The sequence below is a fragment of the Solanum verrucosum genome, unplaced genomic scaffold (assembly GCF_900185275.1).
Source record: "Solanum verrucosum unplaced genomic scaffold, falcon-dt-bn FXZP01000297.1, whole genome shotgun sequence".
Classification (NCBI taxonomy): domain Eukaryota; kingdom Viridiplantae; phylum Streptophyta; class Magnoliopsida; order Solanales; family Solanaceae; genus Solanum; species Solanum verrucosum.
In genome coordinates this window covers 1,170,011-1,193,303 of record NW_026020215.1, presented here as the reverse complement: position 1 = coordinate 1,193,303, position 23,293 = coordinate 1,170,011, and the positions used below count along the sequence as shown (strand labels likewise).

The 23,293-nt window shown below is 31.7% G+C and overlaps 1 protein-coding gene across 4 annotated transcripts in view; it reads right to left on the bottom strand.

Annotated features, from left to right (window-relative positions):
• Positions 1 to 23,293, bottom strand: part of LOC125830655 (peptidyl-prolyl cis-trans isomerase FKBP15-1-like) — a 1,183,135-nt gene that overhangs the window by 501,920 nt on the left and 657,922 nt on the right. The window lies entirely within an intron of this gene.

The following is a 23,293-nucleotide window of genomic DNA, read 5'->3' as shown; positions in this document are numbered from 1 at the left end:
ATTCAAGTAAAATGATACACGAAATGATTAAATAATATATTTTGGATATTCTTAACATAAGAAACTGTTATAGCACAGTGGTTTCACATCCTTGGAATGAGCCTGTGAATACATCAAAACACTCGAATTTGTAGTTTTTACTCTTTATCTCGCTTTACTTATTTCGCGTATTGCTAAATCAATCACTAGTAAACGAACTTCAAAAGAATTAGATTGCATGCTCTTGCCCTCATAGAAATTCGACTGTAACATTTTCAGTAAGTATAAAATACTTATGTAAAATGCAGTCATTACTATTGAACTCGTGACATAGCTTGAAATTGTTGCCACTTGATATATCCAATTACATTGGCATGGTTCGCGTTATATATGAATAAAGTCGAAATTCTCAAAAGACAGAAGTTGATTTGTATGACAAAACATGTCTTCCACCATGACAAACTCGTGTGTTGCCAAAACTTATCCAAACTTGATCCTTTGAACTTTTAATATGTTTGAAACTCATAGGGCCACACGCTGAGCCATTCATCGCCTTCCAAGCATTTCAAAACCATTGGATGACTCTTTGTTTTTTTTTTTTTTTTTTAAACTCTAAATAGAAGCCAACTAGTGCATGTGTTGAGACGTGAATTCATCTTTTTTCCAATCATATGTGTGGAGTTTAAAAATAGTATGAATATTAATTCTTAGACTCATATGTGTGGAATTTAAAAATAGTACGAGTTAGGTTGTGATAAGTTATACTGGGATTAGTTATATTGAGTTAGTTATTCTAATATTATTTCTTATTGACTGTTTGGTTTGTTGTACTAAAAATAATACTCATTACTACTTAAAAATAAGTTGTTTGTTTACAAAAGTATCATCTACTTTATTTAGCTTTTTGTATATATTTTTTTGTAGAGCTTTAGTTATTCATTCTTAAAAATAAAACCTCCCTCTTATTTAGCTTGATTACTTATTTTGTATGAATTCTGATGAATTTTCTTTATATTCAACTATTGTCAATTTTGGAGGTGTTAATATAATTGATATAATCGATAGTGTAAACTAATCTTGGTTTGACCTTTAACCCAAATGAATCTTATTTTCAAAGCCCTTTAAAAATCTTCACCTATATTTGTCACTTCTAGTTCTATTTTGCTTAGTAGGCGGAAAGACTTTTTTGCCAATCTAGAATTTCACATCTTGTAGCAAAGGGTCAGGCATAATCACCCTTTGGCAACTCTTCTTCTAAGTGGTAATAAAAATCTCATTTGAAAAAAAAACGAAAATGATTCTAAAAAGAAAATTAAAAGTAATCGTCATAAAATTATCATAGATATAGGAAAGTGAAATACATTTTAAAAGCTAAAGGGTTTGAAGGATAATTTTATCATTTATTAAATTTTTTCTATGATAAATGATGATGAGATTATAATCAGAGGTGTATTCAGGATTTTGAGATGATTGGTGCACTATTACGGACAGGTAGATCTAAGGTATAAATTTGATCGGTTTGACATTTAGATTTTTATCACTAGAAATTGTTAAAATTATAAAATTATAGGTTCAAAATTAATTCTTATCTATTCAAATAGTGTATATATATGAATATACACACACATTTTGTTTGATTATTAAAAAATTACAATGCTAAAATAATTAGGAATTTTCAATGTAACAAGCTTGAAAATTTTGAAAGATTAAAGCTATATATATAAAGTGCTACCAATAACTATTAAGAGAGATGTTATCCAAATTCAGAAAGAAAAATAAAACAAGATAGATATAAGATTCAAATTTCTAACCTCACTTAGAGAGATACACCCAATAATCATTGCATTATATGATACTTCAAGTGTGGGTTCACATCTCTATATTTAAATATTTTATAAAAAGTATAACACTACTATATATAATTTCGAAAGGGGAGCATGAGTTCACATGAATCCAGTGACCATCTGCATACGCCCCTGGAATTATTATACCACCCAAGGGAAGAAATAACTTATCTCGGTTCTAATTATTAGTATCAGAATACCACATAATATTTCGGATTTATCAATCAAACAACAAATTAAATAATAATATAATTTAATCCCAAAACATTTGATGTTATCCTTCACACCAAACGTCCTGTCACTCTTTATATATCTTCCATGGCTAGACCGTTATTTGTTTTTAGTCTACCTTGAAGTAAGAAATATTGCACGTCAATGCACTTCTTACGCAATAAGTTTGGCCGAATTTTTTTTTAAAAAATAAATGATTATTAAGTTATTTTGATTCAATGAACATTTTAATAATCACTAAACATCAAAAACAGTAAATCATCAAAAATATATTAAATTTCTCTAATTTAATAAAAATCAAAGATTAATCATAAATGTACCACATATTATGATAACAAAGTATACATATGTCTCAACATGGATATGTTGAAAGCTTTTTATATCGAAGTAACAAAACAAGAGTTTTGAATCGTAAACATTCCTTATATTTAGACACAAGTTCATATTCATAGTGTGTTGGCATATTTTTTCCATTTTGGCAAAACTTCAAAGTGCATTGTCATACAATAAACAATATTCATACCATTTTATTTTTTTTGAAGTGCATTGGTCAATCTTCAAATGTGTCACTCTGCTAAATATACAGTACTGACATATTTTCTTTCTATTTGCAAGTCTTTCTAAGATAAAAAGGATTTATTTTAATAAAATATAGAATGAAGAATAAAGGGATATTGCTACATGAAAATAAAAATACTTAGAAACATCAAGGGAGCTCATACCTAAATTTTGAATTGTTTAGATGAGATTTGAGTTGGTTAGGATTGAAAAAAATTAAGCTCGATGAGGAAGATGAATGTATATACATCTCTGATAAATAGTTATATATCATATATACACAATTATATACTATCTATACAATATCGATACATCTTATGTATATATTATATACCTATTTATACAATATCGATACATTATAAATATAAAAGAAATATGGAACAAGGCAAAAATGCTAACATATTTATGGAAAACGGCTATAGTTAAAAATTTTTTTACAAAAAACCACTATATGTTGTTTCTATAGCAAACTCCCCCCCGGCTCTCTCTTTCTTTCTCTCTCCTGCCAATAAGAAGAAATTCATTCAAATATATTATGTATCAATTGTATTCAATCCAATATAGGTGAGAATTTTGTATTTTATAGGGATAAGGCACAAATACCCCCCTAGACTATGACCGAAATCCCAAAAAAATACCTTAACTAAACTAAGATCCTATTACCCCTCCCCCCCCCCTTCACAGAACTCATTTGTTTTGTAATTTTATACAACTTTTGGCTTACGTAGCACACTTTGTGACTTCACGTAGTTGAGGCGCATGTGAAATATTTGGATGTCACGTAAGTCAAAAAGATGTACAAAATTACAAACAAAAAAATGAGTTCAGGAGGATCTTAGTGTAGTTAAGTTGTGTCTTTGGGATTTCGGTAATAGTCTAGGGGGTACTTGTGCATTATCCCTATTTTTTATCAATTGTATTTGAAAAACTATGTCTGTATTTTTGTATCAATTGTATTTGTATTTTGTATAATTGTATTCGTTATACAAAGAATACAACATGTATTCATCCTCTCTCCTCCTTCTCGATCTGGCTCCCCTCTCTTCTCCCTCTTTCGATCTGGGATCGCCTCTCTCCTCCTAATATGTATTTATTTGATACAAATCAGTTTGTATTTATATTTTTTTTCTCCAAAATCCGCAAAAAAATACAACGAATAAAATATGTAGCAAACCAAAGTGTATCTATAATTTATGAGTTGTAATTAGTAAAACTATAATTAAGGAGTCCTATTTAAGGCCTAATGTTTGCTTTCATTGAAAGTTTCCCTATATATTACATACACAGCCATTTTGTTGGAGATTTTGTTGTGATCACATGTAGAGTTAGGTAAGAAGCCCTATTAAATTTTTATTGGGCTTTATAATGACAGAAGTCTAGATAGACCCGTGAGGATTCATGTGATTCACGGGTTTTTGTTGCTATATAGATTCATGGGCTATATAGATTTATCCCAAAGTGGCACGTCGTTTTTGTTGATCCTTGATGGCTATAGGAAATAAATCACATACTATTATTCCACTTTCAAATATAATAACGAAATTTTCATATAATATATTTAACCTCTTAACAAAATTCATAAAATTAGGAATTTTAAAAAACTTCTCTTTCTTGTTTGTTTTGTACTTCCTTCTTCTAAATTCTCTTTGATTTTCTTACCTTTTGTTGGTTCCCATATTAGGGAGTTTGTAGAACCAGAGTCAGTTGTCATTGTTCAAATTATTATGAAGTTGAAATTTGGGTGTGTGAAATCGGAATCATTTTCGATTTGGTATTGTTCCAAAAGCTTTGAAACATCTTGTGGAAGTTATATCCCAAGTTTGAGACTACTTGGTGCGAATTTGGTGATGTTTTGAATCAAATTTCATATTGAATTTTGAAGTTAGAGAATAGTCTTACGTATGTCACTTGTATATCATGTCATATATATGACGGCTTAAGTCATACGTAGCCCCTTAAAGTTGTCCGCATAATTCACTTAGACATTTTAACTAAGACTAGTACCTATTGAACACTTTTATTATTCAAAACAAGTACCTATTGAACACTTTTTGCTGACGTGGCAAGGAAGGTGCAAATCACCTACATTTAGCGCGTCAGAAGGGTACTTTTAGTTTTTTTTTTATTCTCTTTCTTCTTCCTTCTTCATTAGTCATAACTTCTTCAACGCCACCACCTTTTCCATAGCTGCCGCCGATGTTGCCACCCCCATCGCCAATCTTATTCATCGGAAAAGTTCCTTTCTTTGTTTTCTTCTTTAAAAGTTTAAATCTGTACTCAAATAAATCAGATCTAAAAAAAAGAAAAGAAATCACCTCTCCTTCTACCTTTCTCCATGCTTTGCTTAGATGATTATGTAGTCAATGATTTCATTGGTATCTAAAAAATTATAGGTGGTTCATGTATTGATTAATTTTTATATATATGTAATTTGCTATTTTCAACTTTTAGAAAAATTAGATCTGAAAAATAAAATCGTTGAATTAAAAGGGTTGGAAGGTGACGACAACAATGGTGGCCGGACGGAATGGCATTTTGAAATCAAGAATTTCCATCGATAAGTTAAATCATTTGAATTGTGAATCTTTCCCTACTGATCATCAATAAGTTAAATCATTTGATTGCTCAGAGATAAGTTGATGTCTCCACTCCATAGACATGAGATGAATTAGTTGTTCATCATTAGTTTTGTAGTTGATTCCACTGCAACTTCCTTTTCCTTTATTTCTTCTTTTTTTTTTTTCCTCAAAACGCCACATGTACGTCACTGATTTGTCAATTTGCCATGTCAGCGCAAGTGTATTACACACATTTATATCTTTTAGCTGATTGTCAAAAAAGTGTTTAAAAGGTTCAAATCCAAATAGGTAGAGGTGTTCAATAGGTACTAGTCTTAGTTAAAGTGTCTAAGTGAATTATGCGGACAACTTTAAGGGGCTACGTATGACTTAAGCCTATATATGACACGTGTATTATATTTATTTCATGTACGTAATTCTCTCTCTACCCCAAAAATAATAAGAATAAGGTGTGCATACATTATATTCTCAGAATTTCACTAATGGTATTACAATGGGTATGTCATCGTTATTGTATATAATCTTAATGCAATGAAATATATAGTATACAAAATATAAACATGACATATATTTTTGAGTAAGTTATAAAAATTTCACTAGTTGAGAACCTAATTATCTCCCTTAGATACAGCAACTAACATGCTTAGATATAGAACAGAAGCCACAGAGTCCCACAACTATATTTACAATTTAGATAATTTCTATATCAGGAGTAAAAGAGCTGTAAAGGAACTATACATCCTAAGCTATGACAGTCAACAAAAAGTTATACATGCATCAGCAAAACATGAAAGACGGGGAACCAAATTAGTATGCGTGCATCCAGCTAGGAGATAAAAAAAGAATTTCAGGAGCGAATTAGTTTTCTCCTCTTCTGCTTCAACTACTGAACGGAGGAGGAAATTAGAGTAGTTTTAGCGGACAAAAATGGAAGGCGAGATAGCACATACTTACATATATCTTCAGAGCTGGTCTACAGGGTTCATACTCTTGACCGAACTCATCAGAAGCCCAAGCATCCAAAGCGGGTAGTACACCTACAGGAGGAGACGATTCAACTGAGAAATGAAAAAAAGATAAGGACAAATACCTTCGTCAGCTGATATTGACATCATAGTAGAAACCCATCGATGGGGAATGTTAGTGCAGTTCAATATTGACGGGCACAAGGTGGAACATTCTTAGTGAGGCGGAAGAGATAGGAAAGAAGGAGCTGAAGAATCAATTTGGAAACCCATTTCTTAGGGTCATGTTTTTTTTGTTTTTTAATATGGGAAAATTATCAATTAAGTCATAATACCTAACCTAATTAGTCAAAATAACAACACTTTAAAATATTTATTTAAAATGGCAGAATGACAATATTTTTATAAAATAAGATGTATTCAGATTTTAGTATTTAAAATTAATTTTATTTATGGAAAGAGTCCTATATTGGACCAAATTATATATCAATAACCATTTAAAGAAAAAAAATTAAACCAATACACATTAACCTTTTTTCAACTCCATTCACGTTTCTTCCCCACTTTTCACGTTTCTTCCCCACCTTTCACGTTTCAAGTTTATCTTTCTTCAAGGTGCTAAATTGTTGTTCATCAAGAAATCTTCTTTATTGTTAAATGAAAGATATTTATTAATTCAAGAAGATTTCTCGATTGGTAAGGTAATTTCCATTATCCATTTTGATTTGATGTTTAAATCACCGATTCTATATATTACGGATTTCCAGTCGAATTTTTCAATTTTTATGTGATTTTGTTTAGTTATTCATCAAATAGTTATGATTTTCAATTTTTTCAATTTTTTTTGTGATTTTCTTTAAATTTTTCAGATTTTGGAGAATCTAGAAATTCATATGTATGTTTATTTTGTTTGATATTTAATACATTCTAATTTTTGATAATTTCGAAATTCAAATTATCAAAAATTATATTTTCATATTTGAGATTTAGTAGATTGTAGTAACTATATTAGCACACATACATCATATATTGTTTGATTTTTTTATACATTCATATTTAATAATTTCGAATTTTGCTTATAGGGTTACTAATGCACAAGTGAATACGGATTCAGATTCAGTTTTGATGGAAAAAAAAACGGAAAAAAGAACATAGTAGATGAAGAAGAAGAAGAAAGACAAAGTCAAATAAGAAGGTTACAAAATTGTATTCATACCACAATTGTATTCATATTAATTTTTGTTTGTCAATTGTTTTTCTTTAACTCATCATTTGTATTTTTATTTTAAAATATTGTATTTCTTTTTTAGTTTGTAGTAATTTAAATAGGTCTATAATGTATTCGTCACAATTCTATATATTATGATTGAATACATAATTTATAGAATGTGACGAATACATTATAAGAAGGGAAATGGAAACTTATTGGTATTCATTTTTTCGTTTGAATTACAAAATCATACTGAAATACAACCTGATATTTGAAATACAAACTTAGTAAGACATATTTTGTATTTTATTTGGCTAAAGCAATATAATTTTATGAATACATAATATATAAAATTGTGCGACAAATACATCACAAGAAGGGGAATACAAAATTATTGGTATTCATTTTGCGTTTGATATACAAAATGATATTGAAATACAACCTGATATTTGAAATAAAAACTAAGCTAGAAAATACTTTCTGCAAATTTAAAGTGAAATAATAATATAACAAAATTGGATATTGAAATATAAATACAATTTATTTTGAATAAACTTATTCTATGTATTATATATGTATTCATCGCAACTGTATTTTTCAATATCATTTCTATCTACAACTAATTTGTATTTATATTTTGGTATATACACACAACTGCCTTTATTTTTGTATTTGAACTAGAATGCCGAAGAGTTGTATTCATCATAAATCAACACCAACATTTTTTGTATTTTAAATTAGTTATACATATCATTAGGTATTTGAATACATTTCGAATGAACACATATTCAAAGAAGTTCAAACATTTAAATATCCAAAACAGAGGGCATTAGAAATTTTCCAACACTTCCACTCATATAAGATATAAAATACAAACTATTGTTTTCAAAAAAAAAATTGAAATTCTTAAGAACAAAGAAAAAAACGCTAGAAAGAAAAATGGCAACATATGCTCTTTCAAAAACGTAACTGATGTTAAATTTTTTTTAAAAATTACCTTTTTGAAATTTTTTGTTCCATGATTTTCTCTACTCAGTTATTAATTATTTGTATTCTTTCAAATTAATCAAAAAAAAATAAATACATAACTCAATCCTTAACAAATTAAAATATTGACATTTTAAATAAATAGTGAAACTATTGTTATGGAGTCCCATTAAAAGCTAAAATATTGTTGTTTTGAAAATTTTCCCTTTTAATATATCCTGGTTTGTCACTTTTGGGCCGACCAGGTTTGTTTTTTGTTATGAACTTTTTGAGCCCAATGGCTTGAATAAATAAAGAAATTTTTTCAAAATGTCAATATTTTAGCATTTAATGGGACCTCTAATCAACATTTTTTATATTTATTAAAAATGCCAATATTTTAGTTTGTTATTATTCTGATTTATGTATTTTTTATTTGTTTGAGTTGAAAGAATACAATTATTTAATAACAGAAAGGAGAAAATTATGGGGAAAATATTTTTTTAAAAGGAACATATCATTTAAAATTCTCATCAGTTACAATTTCAAAAGTAATTGATTGTGTTCATTCAAATATGATGATATGTGTATTTGTATTCATTATGATTTTCATGTTTCAGTTTGTATAATGTCTTTTGTATTTCTTTATTAGTTTGTATTCATTCTAATAGGTATACCAAATGGATTTGTAGTTATTTAGAATGATATTTGTATCCACAAATAAAAATATGAATAAAATATTTGTATCCATATATACTTATGTAATCTGTGTTCATTCAGAAAGGATACAACATTGATTTTGTATATTTTTCAAAAACGTATATTCTTTCTTAAAATTCCAATACATTTGTATTCCAATCATCAAACCATACAAATTTACAATCTTAGCAACAATCAAAATTTGTAGTTCAAAAAATATTGTATTTCATGACAGAACAATGTATTTCTTACAAATGCTGAGTAAAAAAAAATAATTAACAAACAAAAATTAATATAAATACAATTTTGTTGTGAATACAATTTTGCAACCTTGACTCTCTTTCTTCTTCTTCTTCTTCTTCTTCTTCTTCTTCTTCTGCTTCTTCTGCTATGTTCCTTTTTTCTGATTTTGTTTTCACCAAATCTAAATTTGAATCCGTATTCACTTGTGCATTAGTAACCCTATAAGAAAATTTTGAAATTATTAAATATGAATGTATAAAAAAGCAAACAATATATGATGTATGAATAATAATGTAGATTACTACAATCTACTGAATCTCAAATATTTAAACAAACTCTCAAAAAAATTGAAAAAAGGACAAAAAATAAGAAATACAAAAATATTTGGTGAATATGAAAACAAAATCAGAAGAAAACTCACAAAATTTTTGGTGACTTCGAAATAACCTTTATCAATTGAGAGATTTCTTGAATTAATTGATAGATTTCTTGAACAAATTGGGAGAAAAAGGAAGAGTTAATTTTTCTTGAACAATGAATGAGAGAAAAATTGGGAAAACGTGAAGAAAGAGAGAGAGAGAATATTGACTTGAGTTAAAACCTAGAAAGAAGGGTAATGGATAATAAATGTATTTTTTTTTGTTTTTTATCGGTTAGTGGTGTAGAAATTGATCCAATGTGGGACTGTTTTGAGAAATAAAAGGAAAGGAAAATAGTTATATTAAGATACAAATCATTTTCTAAAATATTGACATTTTGACATTTTTAATAATTATTTTAAAGTGTAGATGTTTTTACTAATTATGTTAGGGATTGTGACTAATTTGCTAATTTTCCCAATAAATAAAGGACCTTGAGTCCAAATCAATTTTTTAAAAAATATTATCTCCCTTCCCTTCACTTTTCATTATTACAAAACTTACCAAAATTTTGACTTCAGATACATACATTTTGTGCGTCCAGATACATGTATCTTGAATATATGAGATCAAAATTATGTGTAACTTGTTCTAGATACACTGTATCTGAGTGGATTCACATGTATCTGAATCTCTCACTTGTCTCTCTCCTACCTCACTCACCAGTCACCACCTTCCTCTCTCGCTCGCCTTTTTTCTTGTATCTAATATGTCAAATACAAAATCTAGTATCTCATATATCTAGTGTGATTCACATGTCTCTTGGATACATAAACTATCTTGCTCGCCTCTGAAAGTCAAGAGGAGGAGGGGGTTAATTAAAATTTCCTTCAGTCAACTTCCTGTAATGGTTAGTCGACTCACCTGCACATCAGTAGAGCAGATAAATAGTAATAATAATATGCAGTAGGTAAAGAACACAGAGAGTTTTATACTGGTTCGGAACACCAATGTGGTGCCTATACTTCCAGTCCCCTTGGGTTTCAAGGGTTTCCTTTAGATATTTGAAGTGAACTTCGGATGTACAGGGTTCTGCGACTTTATCCTGTCTGATATGCAAATCAGATGTTCTACCTTGACACTTCCTCTACTTGTAAACCTACACTCAGAATCTTTCTTTCTCTTTTCTTTTCAATTGTTTCACTCACGTAATTACAAAGCTTTATGAAAGATAAAAGAAGATTACACTTATAAGCTCAAGTGAAGTTGCGTACTTTACACCTAAGTCTGATGGAGGTATATATATATGAACAGACTTTTGCTCTTGTAAGGAAAACCCAAGTGAGTTATTCTTCAATTAAGGATTTGAGAAATCCCTTGATTGAGGCGATTTATTGATCCATGTCCATATTAGATATGTGTTTGGTAAATCACATTCCTTCCTTCTTGACAGATATGACTCGATTATGTGCTTGGCTGGAGGATTTATCTTGACTCTTGGCTTGATCTGATTTCATTTCTTCTTTTGGTGACTTGGATCTATTCTTGTCTTGATTTATGATTTCTTGATCTTGTCCTATCAATCACGATTTTCTTGATTGATCTGCTTCTAGTATTAGACCATATGTTAATGATTCTTAATCCCTTTGATTATGCCCTTCCTTTCTGTAGTAGTTGTAAGGATCAGAATATATCTCTTTCCATGTTGGTGTTGTTTGCTTGGATCCTTTCCTTATTGAATCTCCATGCCTGCGAGAATTGTGAGTAATTTGTTAAGTGTCATTTATCAGCGTTTACTCACACTAAGGAACTAATAATCTCCCTTTTTTTTTATAATGACAATTAATTCACAATTTTAAATAGAGTGTGGAGAGAGAATGATATTTCACTGAGATATGGCTGTATGTGTAGCTCACCCTATATATGTAGCTCCCCCTGTCTTGAGGGCCTAATGAATGTGTTGAACTTGAACTTGGTTCCCCAGTCTTAAAAATGTGGTGGCAAGTTTTTTCCCCTTTTGGCATAATAAAAAAGAACAAGGCACAAAATATAAACAGGTAAAAACAGCTTAAAACAATGTAGTCTAGAGGTAAGATAGTCCTCAGGAAACAGGCCAAAAGAGTGTTTTAGGGACAGACCCCTATTGAAACAAATCCAAAGCGAGCAATTAAAATAAGCATTCAAAAGACAGAGGTTAGCGATCACCCAAAAAATACTTTAAGGTGTTGATGACTTTCCCACAAAATGAATTGTAAGACCATTCCACGCTTCGTGAGAGACTGGAGTAAGAGGTCTGAATTGTAACAACGGGATCATTGTTAGAGGAACTGACTCCACCTTTGAGAAAGTCAACTTGGCGGATCAATTTGTTGACTGTGGAGATCCCTTCCTGATTAATTCCAATCATAGCAATGCTTTACTGACATCGGTGGTAGTGTCCTTTTGTAAGCGAAATACCTTTTTAATAGCATCGTGGAGAGTCTCCAATCCACATTCTACTCTAAAAATCATGGTTTTAAGCTCATCATTGTCCTGTATTAGGAGGGCAGCCGAGTCTGTAGAGATTTTGGTCGGTTTGGAAGTCTCAGCTATTGCCTTTGCAGAGTCCTTTTTGATCCATTTGTTTTCAACACGCATATATCCCCTACTTGAAAAAGTACGAGAGTCATAAGTGGCATTAATAACAATAGGTGTAAACATAGAGATATCTACCAGACAATCCACTAAAATCCGGGATATAAGAAGTCGATAAGGCAGATTGGCAGATGGATTAGGGTCTTCAACACTTTCCCACATGTATTCCTTGAACCATTCAACCCAGTTGATGTGATACTTCCTAAGTAAACAATAGAGAATAAACACATCACGAGTAGAGATATTGCTCAAATATCCCTTCCTGGGAATGAGAGAGGTTGCAACTATATGAGCCAATATACGATGCTCGAAGCAGAGAGACAAACGCCCAAAATCAGAAAGGTCAGAGTCGGGTTCAACGACGGCTCTCTTGGAACCTTCTAGAGAGACTTCAAAGTCATCAGGCCATATTCCATTCATATATGGAATCACACCAGAAAATTTCGTACCAAAAACATCTTCAAACAAGAGGTCATTGACTATGATGCGATTTCCCAACACCAGTGTTTCTAAAGAGCAGAGATAACTTTTGAACCATGAGTAAGTATTTACCGGACAATTGGAGTCCTTTAGCTGACTGAGATTGATATCACGGTCTGGAACAATAGGATGAGTTTTGAAATTGTCATACCTGATCTTACATTCGATACCCCAGAATCGGTGCATGTCCTTTGGAGAGAGGGATCCTGTCACAAGATGGCGAGGTTTCTTCGAAGACTTCTGCTTGGAGGAAGAAGCTCTCTTCTTAGAAGAAGAAGGAGAGGGAGAAATCCGCGATTCGGATGAATCAGAAGATAGAGATATGATGTCTACTTCGAAAGAGCTCGAAGGAGAGGCGGTTTTCCAGGAGGCCATTAAACGAGTTCTCGTCATATTTGGTTGAGGAAGAAAGGAAAGAGACAAACAATTAAATATAGAAGAGAGGAGGAAAAGGAAAGATTTAAGAGAGGAAAGGGGAGAAGTCAGAAAGGAAAAGACAGGTAATGGGGAAGTGGAACAGACGGAGCAGGCCATAATTATGGTTGAAAAATCTAGAAAATCAAAAACAAAAAAACATTAAACGAATAAGGAATATTAATTAAAGCAAGTAATATCAAGGCACTTTCGAAGGAAACAAAATATTTCCTCAAGCAAAGATTTTGTAAAAATATCGGCTAACTGATTTTCAGAATCAACAAATTCAAGCATAAAATCATCATTTTCAACATGATCATAAATAAAATGATGATTTATATCTATATGCTTAGCCCTGGAATGAAGCACAGTATATTTAGATAGACTAATGACACTGATATTATCACAAAAAATTGGTACTCCCTCGAAGGATAGATCATAGTCCAAAAGTTGATGCATCATCCAAAGTAGTTGAGTGCCACAACTTCCGACTGCCAAATATTCAGATTCAGTAGTTGAGAGAGAAACGGAGGTCTGCTTCTTACTATGCCAGGAAATAAGGGATTTTCCCAAGAACTGGCATGTTCCACTTATACTTTTTCTGTCATTTTTATCACCTGCAAAGTCAGCATCTGGATATCCAATTAAATCAAAAACTTTCAGAAAAAGGGTACCATAACCCCATATCAGAGGTTTTAATGAGATATCGAATAATTCGTTTCACACCAGTGAGATGTGATTCCTTTGTAGAGAATTGGAATCATGCACATTTGCAAACGCAGAACATGTGTCTGGTCGACTAGCAATGAGATATAATAGAGACCCAATCATTCCTCGATAAAGTTTTTCGTCAACTGCTTTTCTTGTTGCTTCGGATTCTAGACAGGTGGAGGGACTCATGGGAGTTCCGAAGGCTTTACCTTTTTCCATTCCAAACTTTTTGATCAACTCTTTTGCATACCTACCTTGATTTATAAAAATTCCTTTTTCTGACTGCTTAATTTGAAGACCGAGAAAAAATGAGAGCTCACTCATTAGACTCATTTCAAATTCACCTTTCATGAGATTTGAAAAATTCTCACAAAGAGAAAGATTAGAGCTTCCAAATATAATATCATCAACATAAATTTGAATAATAAGAATGCAGGAATCAGATTTTTTTGTAAACAGAGTTGTATCAATTTTTCCTCTTTGAAAATCATTTTTTATAAGAAATGTGCTCAATATTTCATACCAAGCTTTTGGGGCTTGTTTTAAATCGTAGAGAGCTTTTGATAATTTAAAAACATAATCAGGACAAGAGGGATTTTCAAAACCGGGAGGTTGTTTAACAAAAACTTCTTCTTTAATAAAACCGTTTAAAAAGGCGCTTTTAACGTCCATTTGAAAGAGTTTGAAACGATTGAAAGAAGCAAACACTAGAAGAATTCGAATAGATTCCAACCTTGCTACATGAGCAAAGGTTTCATCATAGTCGACTCCTTCTTGTTGTGAGTAACCTTGAGCTACTAACCTGGCTTTATTTCGAATAACTTTTCCATTTTCATCCAATTTGTTACGAAATACCCACTTGGTTCCTATCACATAACAATTCTTAGGTTTTTTAATAAGAGTCGATACTTGATTCTTTCCGAATTGATCAAATTCTTCTTTCATTGCTTGTATCCAAGACTCATCTTCCATTGCTTCATTAATTCATTTTGGTTCCATTTGAGATATGAGAGCTAATGGAGCTTGTTTCTTGAGAGAGGATCTTGTCTAGATTTTGTCATCTGGTTTTCCCAGAATGAAATTTTCAGGATAGCTGGAATTGTATCTCCATTCCCTGGGAATATTTACTTTGTTAGCTCGAGTAGCCGGTTCTTCAGTGATATTTTCAAAGGACACTTTTGGAATATCTTCTGTTGGTTTGGATGATTCAATTTCATCATCACCTGCTTCACTTTCCTGCATTCTTGGATTAGTGTCATCAAATACCACATGGACGGATTCTTCAACACTTAAAGTTCTTTTATTAAAGACTCGAAAGGCCCTGCTAATAGGAGCATAACCTAGAAAAATACCTTCGTCAGTTCTTGGGTCAAATTTTTCAAGATTGTTCTTACCATTATTGTGGATGAAACATTTGCATCCAAAGGGATGAAAATAGATGATGTTAGGTTTCTGTCCTCTCCAGAGTTCATAGGGAGTCTTCTTTAGTATAGGCCTGATAAGACACATGTTAAGAATGTGACAAGCAGTACTTACTGCTTCTGCCCAAAAATGATCAGGAAGACTTCGATCGAGTAGCATTGTTCTTGGTGTATCTTGTAATGAACGATTTTTCCTTTTTACCACTCCATTTTGCTGAGGTGATCTGGGTGAAGAGAAATTTTGGGAAAAACCATTTTCAGCGCAGAATTCTTCAAAAGCTTTATTTTCGAATTCACCACCATGATCACTGTGAATAGTTGTAATAAAGTAAGCTCTTCTCTTTGAACTCTTCTACAAAATATTTCAAAGTTAGCAAAAGCTTCATTTTTATGAGTGAGAAAAATTACCCATGTAAACCTTGAGAAGTCATCAACAATTACGAATGCATATCGTTTGCCTGCAATGCTGGCAGTTCGAGTAGGACCAAACATATACATGTGAAGAAGCTGAAGGGGTTTAGAAGTACTTACAATGTCTTTTGTTTTAAAAGATGAACGAGTTTGCTTACCCAATTGACATGCATCACAAATGTGATTTTTCTCAAACTTTAATTTTGGCAGACCAATGACCAGTTCAAGTCTAGATAGTTTCTCGAGGGCATGCATGCTTGCATGTCCAAGCTTTCGATGCCATAACCATGGATCACTTGAGACTGCAGTAAGATATGTAAGAGATGGAAAATCAACATTATTTAAGACATAAATATTATTAACCCGATCTCCGATGAGAGTGAGATTTTTCTCAGGATGTTTGATGATGCATCTAGCGGTGACTTGAAATCCAGCGTCACATAGTTGACTAATGCTGAGAAGATTATGTCTTAGTCCCTTAACCAAATACCCTTCGACTAGATCACATGATGAGCTGAAAGTAATAGTTCCAACTCCGATTACTTCTCCTTTAGCATTGTCTCCAAATCTAACACATTCTCCATCGATTCTTTTGATAGTTTTAAAATTTTCTTTCTTTCCGCACATATGTCTGGAGCATCCACTGTCAAGTACCCACATTCCCTTTTTGTAGGTTTTCTTGGATTTCTCCTGCAAAACAATAAGATTAGTTTCTTTTAGGTACCCAAGAATATTTCCTACAGTTAAAAGATTTGTGACCAAGATCACCACAAATGTAGCAAGTAATTTTAACAGAAGTTTCAGGAATATGAGAGTTAGTAATGGATCTATTTGATCTGTTGGAACTATGATTAGGAGAATTTCTCCTAATAGTTCTGTTAGATCTAACAGAACTATGACTGGGAGATTTTCTGATGCTATTCAGTTGCATTTTTACTTCCTCCAATTCTTCTGTTAGTAAGTTGACTTCAATCTGACTTGCTTTAAGAAGAATCTGCCAGTCCTTTTCTTGAGCAATTTTATTGTATTCGTCAATAACCTTTTGTAATTCATCATCAACCATGTCCAAGGAGTTTTTGTAAGTCATTACAATTTAAACAGTTATAAGGTCTTACCTCGCTTGTTTAACCTAGTGGCATGAAACATATATTAGCAAATTCATTATGATCATCATCGTTTTTTTCTCCTTGATCCCAGGCTCCGAGGCTTTTTGGATCTTCATTTCTTCGATTGTTTCTTCTTCGTTCCGGATAATTTTGCTTGATGTGTCCAGGTTTTCCACAGTAATAACATCGATCATCATTTCATGATCTCTTGAATTCACTGTTTTTAGGATCTTGTTGAGGTCTTTGTCTTCTCTATCTAAGCATTTGTCTTACTCCCCGATTTATAAGACCAATTCCTTCATCTTGATATTTATCAGTTTCTTCTCCAACTTCAGTTGTCTCGGCTGTGAATGCCACCGTCTTCTTTTTTATCATCTTTGTTGTACCTGTTAATATGATTATGTTCATAGGCCATTAAGTTGCCTCGAAGTTCATCATATGTCATTTTCTGTAGATTTTCATCTTCAAGAATAGTAGCTTTAGTTTCCCAAGCTTTGGAAAGACTTCTAACAAGTTTTCTGACTTGTAGTCCATTTGAATACACCATTCCATGAGATTTAAGTTCGCAGATGAATCTCGAGAACATGGCTTCTACGTTTTCATCTTCGGCCATCGTGAACTACTCATATTCATTTACCAGTGAACTAATTCGAGCTTCTTTTACTTTAGTGGTTTCTTCATAAGTCACTTATAGTTTGTCCCACATTTCTTTCGCAGTTTCACAAGTTAATATCTTGTCATATTCAGCTCCACTCACTGCACAATATAACAAACTTATAGCTCTAGCATTAGTTTGAATTACCTCTTATTGTTCCTTTGTGATATCGAATGATTCAGGATCAAATGGCTTTTCAGTGTCATCTTTGTCAGTCAATCTAGGAATAGGCTTTGGGCCCTTCTTGATCACTATCCATGCTTGGTGATCATTTGACGAGATAAAGATTCTGAATCTATCTTTTCCAGTGAGAGTAATGTTGTCCATTGAAGTATGGTGGTCGGTGTGAAGAATGTCCATCTTGAAGTAGAGCACCATGAATTTGATAGTGTGCCATTGGCTCTTTGTTCTCGTGTGGTTAAACACTTAAATGGTGAGACCTGCTCTGATACCAATTGAAAGTCAAGAGAAGGGGGGGGGGGGGAGTGAATTAAAATTTCCTTTAGTCAACTTTCTGTAATGGTCAGTCAACTCACCTGCACGTTAGTAGAGTAGATAAACAATAATAATAATAATAATATGTAGTAAGTAAAGAACACATAGAGTTTTATACTGGTTCGGAACACCAATGCGGTGCCTACTTCCAGTCCCCTTGGGTTTCAAGGGTTTCCTTTTAGAGCTTTGAAGTGAACTAGGATGTACAAGGTTCTACGAATTTATCCTGTCTCATATGTAAATCAGATGTTCTACCTTGACACTTTCTTTACTTGTAAACCTACACTCAAAATCTTTCTTTCTCTTTTCTTTTCAATTGTTTCACTCACGTGATTACAAAGTTTTATGAAAGATAAAAAAAGATTACACTTATAGGCTCAAGTAAAGTTGCGTACTTCACACCTAAGTTTGAGGGAGGTATATATATGAACATACTTGTGCTCTTGTAAGGAAAGCCCAAGGGAGTTATTCTTCAATCAAGGATTTGAGGAATCACTTGATTGAGGCGATTTGCTGATCCATGTCCATATTAGATATGTGCATGGTAAATCGCATTCCTTCCTTCTTGACAGATATGACTCGATTTTGTGCTTGGCTGGAGGATTTATCTTGACTCTCGGCTTGATCTGATTTCCTTTCTTCTTCTGGTGACTTGGCTCTATTCTTGGCTTGATTTATGATTTCTTGATCTTGTCCTATCAATCATGATTTGCTTGATTGATCTGCTGTCAGTATTCTGTTAATGATTCTTAATCCCTTTGATTATGCCCTTCCTTTCTGTAGTAGTCGTAAGGATCAGAATATATCTCTTTCCATGTTGGTGTTGTTTGCTTGGATCCTTTCCTTATTGGATCTCCATGCCTGCGAGAATTGTGAGTAGTTTGTTAAGTGTCATTTATCAGAATTTACTCACACTAAGGAACTAACAACCTCTCTCCCTACTTTAGTTTATCTGATAGGAAAAATACATGTATATAGGTGTAGGGTTGGACATATTCCTGTTCAAACTAAAAAAACTGACCGAACTAATTTTTATTTTTATTTTTGATTTTTTGGTTTAATCACTCGATTTTGATTTCAAAATTCATAATTTTAGTTATTCAATTCGATTTCAATTTTTAACTAATTAAATTCGATTAAACTGAAAAATCGAATTTAATTCTGATGCATACCGTAATACTAACTCTATAGACTTAATTGTGACTGTGAGGCCAAGCCCAATGTCAATATGGCCCAATTTTAGAGTGACCCAAACCCAATTCCCAAACTATATATACATATGTAGTTTATGATAATTGCACTAGGTGAAAATGAAGATTATTGTTAAGGCAATCAATTTGTTTCAGCAAAAGATCTTCGAGAATTGTTGTCTCATGTGTGCCATGAGAAAGCTTTGATTGTTAAACGACTCAAATTTATTTGTAATTTTTTAATGTTGTTGTAATATGGGGTGTTGCAAGACTATTGCTAATTTGAGTTTTAAAACTAAAGGTTTTATAAATATAGTTTTAAATAATGCTTTGATTAAATATCTATGTCACTTTTCTTATTCTATTTTGACTTCAAGCAACGATTGTTGGAGATAAAATTTATCTCATAGATCAGAATGAACTAACTCAAACTGTATCATTTTTTGTTAAACTTGGTTATATCCAAAATCAAATCAAATTGAAATTGTGAAAATTGAACAAAACTAAATTTATTTTAGTTTGATTTGGATTAACATTCTCACCAAATCAAAAATCAAAAAGTCAAACAGAAATTTGCAAACTGAACCTATTTTTGAAAAAACCAACCTTATCCATAAGTTTTTAAAATTGACAAAACCAGCGGACAAGGTCGATTGTCCCTAAGTACGATGATTTGGCATCAATTTGGGCGAGTATACCGATTCTATCCATTGATTTTAACTATCGTTTTTCGAGCAATATTTAGTAGTGAAAGTTAATACGCAACGTCATCAACTTATCATAGAACCATCACATAAAATGAAGATATTACTCTCGTCAATTTATTTTTTCTTATCATGTTTTGTTTTGACTCTAAGAAGATTTAACAAAAATGGTAATTTGACTAAATTATCTTTATTTATTATTTGATTCGATTAAATACTACTCTATTTTGCATCATATTAGTTTCTCTCCATATTTATTGAGTAAGTCATCTAATTTTAACAAGAACCACAAGTAAAATGAATCTAAGAGGATAACAAATAGTGTCACACCAACATTTTCTTTGTGGGGCAATATTTAAAGTGTATATATAGTAGAATAATGACTCTTCTCTCTTATGTTTAATTATCATCATAGAAGTATTTTTTAGCTGATATTATTTTAATTAATAATAATAAAATTAATATATTCATAAAAGGATTAAAAAATGCTTTTAGATCATATAAAATTGAACAAAAATGTCTTTAATTGATAGTGTGGTCTTAAAATGTCATGATCCAGATCGTCGCGATTGACATCTACACTATCCCTTCGATGGGAGAACCAATTACCAACCAACCCGTACTAAGAAAGAAGCTAACAACCAAGATAACAATTTAAACAACAATAGATTAAGTCCCTGTAAGCTAAAATCTGTTATATCATTAAACAACTATGTGGAAACATTCCACAAGAATAAGTCAAGAGTTTGTAATGTCTTGGCTCGTTCTTCATCTAAAATAGTATCAAATTAAAATAATTAATGAACAATGACCTAATTAGACTCAATTATTACTTAATCCTAACCCTAGGCCAATTCCATGATCACTCTACTAAAATCAGTGTTTTTTCCATAATTAATTCGAGTCAAAACCCTCCCCCGAGAGTAACACTCTAGATTTTAAGGCTTAAGAATCAAAATACATTTTAGGGAAGTAATTAACTTACCTTTACCAAAGGAATTGTTGGAAAAACTGGGGAAAGTTGCCCTAAATCGTCCTTCCTTTTCCCAAGAATGGAGTTGCAAAAAATAAGTGTTATTGGGACTTTTTATGCACAAAAACCTGACTAACCTAGCTATCGCAGCCCGACCTGCTATAACAACATCGACATAGCGTCCCACCGGCTATAGCGAGAATAAATTTATCTTACTATAGCGGTGTGACACTTACTACAACGGCTTGCACGGAGGCAGAGACTCATAAATCCTCCCCCAAAGTCTCAGTTTCACAACACACCTTTGAACCTTGATGTTCCAAACTAACTCCTTCACGTCAAGTCCGATATCGAGAGTTCTACATACCCAAATTCGCTTCCAAAAGGCCCTTGGATTCCTTAATGTCTTAACTACTAGAAGATATGATCCAATTTTAGACATAATACCCAATCCATTTCCGAATTTCCTTAGACCGCACCTCACTCAAGTTCTGCCTAAGACTGGCCTAACCTAAAATTTTCAAGTGACTACTCAAAGTTTTTTGATGCAAATCTTTCACCATTGATCCATATCTTTCACCATATGACCAGAAAGGGTCGTTACAAAAAATGTCTCTATAGTCAATAGTTTGATCCAAAATATCTCTGTCGCTAATAGTTTGGTCTAGAAATATCCCAATTGATACTTAATGGGTAAAAAAATGGCAACAACAACAGAAACAACAATAACAACAACCAACAACAACAACATACTTAGGGTAATCCCACAAAAGTGGGGATTGGAAAAAGTAAAGTTTACCAAGACCTTACCAATACCTTGGAGTACAGACATATTTATGATAGAACCTCAGCTTAAGAAAAATACAGACCAAAACAATGTAGAGATTTTAACTGATAAATAAGTAGGAATACTTTTTTTTCTTTAAATCTCATTTTATCAATTGAAAACAAATAACTTTATGTACTTTTTTAATTGATGATATATGTTATATATATAAGATCATAGTTACTCCATCATTAATTTTAATTTAGATAGTGATAAAAAAAAAAAAGTAAAAATATGCACATTTTTGAATCAAATTATGGACTTCAGGGATATTTTGAACCAAATTATTAACTGATAATATTTTTGTTCAACTTCGCATAGTGTAAAGACATTTTTTTACCCTTTTATATAATATATTTTATATTTAGTAACAATAAGAATCCATTTTATTATGATTTATAATTACATATAATTTTTATGATTTCTTTAGACCTATTTTTATTTAATTTTTAAAAAGCCTTTTTTCTTAAATTTAATACCTAATAAATTATCATCACATAAATAATAATGACAGAAGGGACGGTCCATCTCTAATCTTTTTATTTATAATATTTAAGAGCGTGTATAAAGAAAAGCAGACAAATAATATAACTTGAAGGAAGTAATATCTAACTTGGAAAGGAAAAGGAAAGGGAACTGCACAACTATTACCAGTACTTCAACATATTTATGAGCTCTAACATCTCGTGGACTGTGGTGCAGTCATGAGACTATTTCATCCTTAATCATAGGTCTTGTTTTTGAGCCCTATTAAAAAGAAAATCATGTTGGAAGTATCACCCCTAATGAATTCTGCAATGCGTGATTCAAATTTAGTTGAGACTCTAATATGGACTCTGAATATCAAGTGAAAAAAAACACAAATTTTAAAATAAAAAGCCTATTTGACTGTTAAAACTTTATTTCAAAAATAAGTTTTTTAAACCTAAATGTCGAAATTAATAAAATTATAATAATAAAAAAAATTATAGCAAAAAATCACCATATATTTGACAAGCAATTATTTAAAAGCTAAAATGGTAGCCTCAGTTTAAATAGAAACTGCTGGGGGGGGGGGTGTAAAATGGAGTTGATCAATACATCGACTCGAAAAAAATGTTATGATTTGTTATTGGATTAACGAGTTTTAATGATTTATTAAAAAAAATTATCGAGTTATTGATTTGGTTTTGATTTTTTAATATTGAGTTATAGGGTAAACTAATAACTCATTAAGATTGTAGTAGTTTACTACTTTACACCTACATAAATATTAAATATTAATCTCACTACTTTACTAATTACTGCATTTGCCCTTTAGCCTTCAATTTTACACTTCAACTTTGAGTTCACAATTTCATATTATACAAAACATCAAAACCTAGAAGAAGAACTCTATTTCTCTTTGTGTTGCACTTGTATAGTGTTTTTCATGTTAGTAATTACTATATATATATATATATATATATATATTATGAGAGTTATGTAAAGTTACATTATTATGTTGTCGCATTAAATTGTTGGAGAAGCCTTATATTTATTTTATACGGAGAAGGGCCTAAAATGCCCCTCAACTATTTGATTTGGTACAAAACTATCATCCATCCACCTTTCGGCCCCCAAATACCCTTGATGTCAACCTTTTGGCTCAAAAATACCCT